This window comes from Thermobia domestica, chromosome 1 (assembly GCF_964235325.1).
Source record: "Thermobia domestica chromosome 1, izTheDome1.hap1.1, whole genome shotgun sequence".
NCBI lineage: Eukaryota > Metazoa > Arthropoda > Insecta > Zygentoma > Lepismatidae > Thermobia > Thermobia domestica.
The window spans coordinates 201961503-201967374 of NC_137454.1; positions in this window are offsets into that span (position 1 = coordinate 201961503).

The window sequence follows — 5872 nt, forward strand, 5'->3', positions numbered from 1 at the left end:
CTATTAACGAATGTTATGGAACTTTCTGTGAAAGTTACACAGTTGTTTCCAGTAAAAGAAAATAAACTTGAATTAAAAACCGGCCTATGCATCATGTAGAGAATCAAGTGTTCAGAAACTCGCAGTGTATTGTACTTAAAAAGTTATATTGTCACATCATAAAATACAAAGTATATAGTATGAAGAATTTGCAATAGATGTGAAATACCGAGAGCTAATGGTAAAACTTTTTTAAAAAATATATTAATAAAATGTGATGGCGTTGTAGTACAAAAAAATTTTATATTTTTAATAGTACTGAAGAACCATTTTCTTGTTAATCCACATGTTGTCGATTTGAACCAAGCATTCACAACTTGTTAATCTGGTTGTTTCGATTTTAGCTAAATAGTCAGATTCTATATATTGAGTTAGTGTACATTTCCGATAATGTAATGTTCATGTGTGTATGTATATATAAAAATAAAAATGGATATTATTTATATATATATATTGCTATGTACACACTCATACATGTGTGTATAAAACAAAAGACTTCGCATTTATTGCAGACATATGTAATTTTAGTCATGTGATAATAGAGATTAATGTTTATGTGATAGAAAAAGGAAAAATTTTCACGTTCCGTTTTTCTCTCTGTCACGGTTGTGTATTGTTCAATACATAAAGGCTAAGATCAGCGTACGATAAAATTAAAATTAAAGTCTATATACATATTATATATATTAACTGTAATTGTTATTGAATGAAATACTGTTTATGATTTATCGCATTATTTGTATATTTATGTACATATATTTAAATATATACGTATCTAAAAATAACGTGAATGTTTGGGTGCGCGTGTCAAATAGAATACATATCTTGTCATATTATTATTGTTAAAACTATTGAGAGCAAGTAAAATACTAGATTTAGATTTTAGTATGTACGTTCATTTGGGCAATCTTTGAGTATTAAATATTTTCCTGAATTTCTAAAATTAAAAAGAAAAGTCCCTTCAGTTAAGTTTCTTTTTTAAAAGGGAACTGAAAAAATTAACTCTGTAATAACAATTTTGTTGTTACAACATTATTAGCAGCTCATACTGTTTGTCATATATTTTAAAAATCGTATTATTTGTTTCTGTAAATTATATTATTTTACATCTCCCAATTTCTCCGAACAAACGTTGTTACTTCAATTTCCGATCTGATTGTACAGTAAGTAGTTGTTTCGTGCCAGTTAAAGTTTCTGCTACATAAAGTTGCTAGTTGCTAGATATCCACCATTAAATCTATGTAATAACAGAGTTTCATTAAGCAATTTAGAAAGATGTGTCGTAATCATTATGGGAGAGTGAATTAACTTCTCAACAAACTTCTTGCTGTGAAATATCAAGAAAAAAGAAAAAAACTGTAATGGAAGTGTTCGCCAATATTTATACAGACTTATCAGACATAAAAATAAAACACATGAACACGCTTTTCGTCTATGTAACAGTTCTGTTTTGTAGTGACTTAAGAAAAAGGAAAAATACTACAACAAATAATATAAGGATAGAAACAATGAGAAAGTTTTTTTTTTTCAATTAAAAAAATGTTATTTCCAATAACATTTTAATGGCGTCATTATAAAATAGGAAGGTCATAAAAGTTAAGTTACAAAATAAACTCAAGTTTCCTAGTTACATACATAAAAGGCAAGAAGCTTGACGAGATTATAGTTAGATGTACACGACTGCTTGTAAAAGACGGGTACACTCCTCTGTGCACAAAAAGTAGATGGATTTTCTACGATAATCAGTCATTTATAAATATGTATTTGTAATTTCGTTTAAATTGCATCTTTCATCATTTATTTTCTACTTGTAAATAAGATTTATAGTATTATTATCAGTCACATGTTTTTCAAATTTCACGTAGTTGTCCTTGTTCAATACTCGTTATTTCGTTTCGCAAATTTCAATGTGATATATACACAGCGGTATGTGTGTTGTTGGCTGTAATAACTCGTATCGTGTGGTTGTATTATCAAGGCGTTGCTAGTTTTATAATTTCTGCATAGAATGACTTTTATTGTTGCTCACAGTTGTTAAGTAGCTTTTAAGATATTACGTTTGCGAATGCAGTGGTATAAGTGTCATTTATTGTGCGATAATTGTTGAGACCATTTTGTGTTTCCTTATTTTTCTCTTTCCATCTGAGAATATTGCATGAAATTCTTAAAGAGATAATAGTAAACATCCCTTTGATTACAATATGTAACGAAAATTTGTTTTTGTTGTAAATCAAGATATAAATGTATTAAGTTATATACATCGTACTGTTACTTGTTTTTAGTAAATTCATTGAAGTGATTTTAGATTACTTTTAATAGTGTTTTCTATTCTGTGCAATATTGAAACAACATTTTAAATTTTCAGTTTCAATCATTTTAAAATGAGATACGATTGATTCATCTTTAATTATATTTATATACTTGCAAAGAAAAGTCCATAAATAAAGGTATATATGTAATCAAACAAATATAAAATTTCTTTTAAAAAAAATATGTGTATTAACGAACTAAAATGGGCATTTTGTAATATTGATTATTATTGTTACTTGCGAAAAGTTATTATTTTAGTATTCCTATTCTTCTGGCATTATTTTGGAAAGTTTTCAAAGGATAAAGCTCTTATTATACTACGCTTGATATATATATCGTAGAAAATATTTCTACTTCCTGATTTTCTTATCAGCTGAGAATAGTGAAACAGGTCTAATTCAGGCATTTTAAATACATTTGTCAGTTCTGTTGCTTTTTTTCTAGTGTATATGTTAATGCTTTTTTGTCACTCACAGTGATACATGTTTATTTTTGGGAATCAGTAGGTTCCTCCCAAGTGGTCAGTTGTGTTACATTAATTAATTGAAAAATATGTGTACAAGCTGTAACAAAATATTTAAAATTAGCCGTAAAAATTTGCAGCCTAAAAATGAAATGTATATAAACAAGTTTAAGAATATAGTATGTTAAAATCATGAAAGTTATATGTGTGTTATTAACAGGCTTCATTTAGTTTTTTTCTTCTTCCTCGTTTATGAGAGAAATGTTTGGCTTAATTTCAGGTCAGTTCTTGGCTTTTGTTTGTCTCAATCATTTTTAGGTAGGAGTCAACAACTGAAACTTTATCTTCTCTATTTTTTCGTAACGTCCCCTTTTCGCATATGTTTTGTAATGTGTATTATATTACTATATGAATATTTTTGAAAGTAGAAGAAGTATGTTTAAATTCAGTATGTCTTGTATCTGGTTCCATGTTCGTCCATGAGTTTAACCTGATAACTTTTCGCTTGTTTTTAATTCACATCCCTTTTCTATCCTAATATAATATGAAAAGTGAACTGTAGTTTCACGTGGACAAACCACATATGAGTTTGTTTGGAGCTAACATTCCTTTTCAACCCAGTGATATGAAAGTGAGCCCAACCACATATATCCAATCCAGTAATTATCAGTCTCGGATCATTTCTATGAAAGGCAAGAACCTTATTTCGTTTGTATCATGTACGAAAGTAAAATGCTGTTAATCGGATTCAGCTTATTTAAACTAACAATACAAATTCTGACAATGTTCCATTATAAGGGTGACTAATTTCATCTGAGCATTCCAACAGCTACAATCAGATAGTAATTACATTTTTTTTTTTAAATTTTAAATGATACTTGTTTTGGTTGTTAATCATTTTATCAGTATGTTTTTAAAGAAGTGATAACTTCCAGTTACTCTTAAGAGTAAATACACTTTTATTTATATTATTTATTTATTTATTTTATTATTTTTTTCTTTCGATTTTTCGTTTCAAGTTTATTTTCAACAAACTTCTTTTTTTCTTTACACATGTGAATAAGACCTAATACATTCCATTATTTTTTATTGTTTTTTCTTCGTATATTTTATAAAACTTTGTTATAAATAAGAAAATAAGCCTCTTTTGGTAGTAATTGTTTTTCAGTCACATTATTTAATTGAATACATTTTACTGAAATATTTCTTGTAATTTAAAAATTTCTCACAATATTTAGCATATTGAGAACTGTGATTACCAGGATTTAAGCTTTTTTAAAGTAAATAATAAAAAGGTTTCACAAAATTTCATGTCTTCGAAATTAATTTCCATAAAAATCATTTTGTCACTTTATTTTATTTATTTATTTATTTTTGGGGAGGGGCTTTTTTTCTTACATTTGAAGAAGTCCTTATATACATTTTACACTGTACAGGTTTTGTTTTGTATGAGAATTCTATCCGAAGGCAGGTTTTTGCGCATTTATTTGATGTAAGATGGTCTAAGCAGAGACTCTAAGTCACTAGATCTGGGGTAGGTTGACCAGTTCTTTACCTCTATAGTTCGAAAGAATATAGTAAGTAGGAGTTAGTAAGTGAAGCAAATGAGTAGATTAAGTATCAGAATTAGGGATACCACACATCTAAGCTTTTATTATATAAGTTGGACTTACTTCACTTAATATTCTTCTGATATAAGGTACTCCATATTTTAGTACGGTATTACAACCCTGACATGACTTAATATCCGAAGTGGTAATATTGTACAACTAAAAATTTTAAATGTTATAGGTGTTGGATTTTGTGAAAATGCACCTCAATTGTTAGTGTTTATATTCTATATATCGCTACCTCGCGATGAATTTGTAAGTTATGGTACTGAATAATAATAGTTCAATTTGATTTTGCTCCCAAACTCTTTCTCTTTATTTTTACGTTGCAGAAAATAAAACCGGTTTCAAAGTTGATGTGATTACACTTCTCTTTAATTGTATTATTTAGGATATCTGTGGTGGATGTTAAAACTACGATTTTCTAACATCATAGAAGTAGTTAGGTTGTGGAAATAAAAGATCTGATCCTGCTGCCAGATTTATTTATTAAACTACTGTTCAAATCATACAGAGATATTGGATGTAAGCATTTGTACAGTTGCTTTTTTTCTAAAATATAGAAACAGAGAAGAAAGTAGTATTTATTTTGTTTGCCAGTTAGCTGCTTTGATCGAAACTGAATCCTTGTTCATAGGCTTTTGTCCTCATTACACTTTGAGCTTTAAAATTGATAGATTACTTCCTATTATTAGTAGTAGCAGTAGTTCTAGTAGTATTTAGTATTGTCTTTTACTGCTACTACTACTTGCCTCGTTTATAATAACATCATATGTGTATTAATCATTTTCGTATTCAATATTTCATTGTTAGCTACACAAACACAGATTCATAATTTAAGATCATTATTCAGTCAGGCCATAGTCATCTCAAATAAGCACATGGATCTAAATTCTTATACCGAGTGTAGCAAAAGTCCGGGGCCAGATGCCAATCCGTTGAGTAAAGATACGAAACAATGGAAAGTTGTTGGAAATATGTGGTTTTCAATCTAAAATGGTAGAATTGGAAATGTTGCTTTTTTATTTAACATAGGACACCTTGCCAGAGTGGAGCCCAAAAATCTGATGTAATTGGAAAAATTCCACCATTTTAGATTGAAAACCACATATTTCCAACAACTTTCCATTGTTTTGTATCTTTACTCAACAGATTGGCATGTGGCCCCAGACTTTTGGTACACCTGGTATATCAATCCCTGTTGAAGAGACCACTCTTTAGCTTATGAAGATTCTCAATAGCAAAATAAAGCGTATATGATCGATGAGTACCACTGTCTATTGTGGTGATAAACACCGTATTATGCGTTGTCTTGTATCTAGAAACTGGTATAACATTTATTTGTCTCAGAATGATCGATTAATGATGTCATGGTTTTATGACTATGAATAACATTTTACTTCACTACATTTCACGACGTGCAGAATAAATAAAATGTTAAGGTCCATGA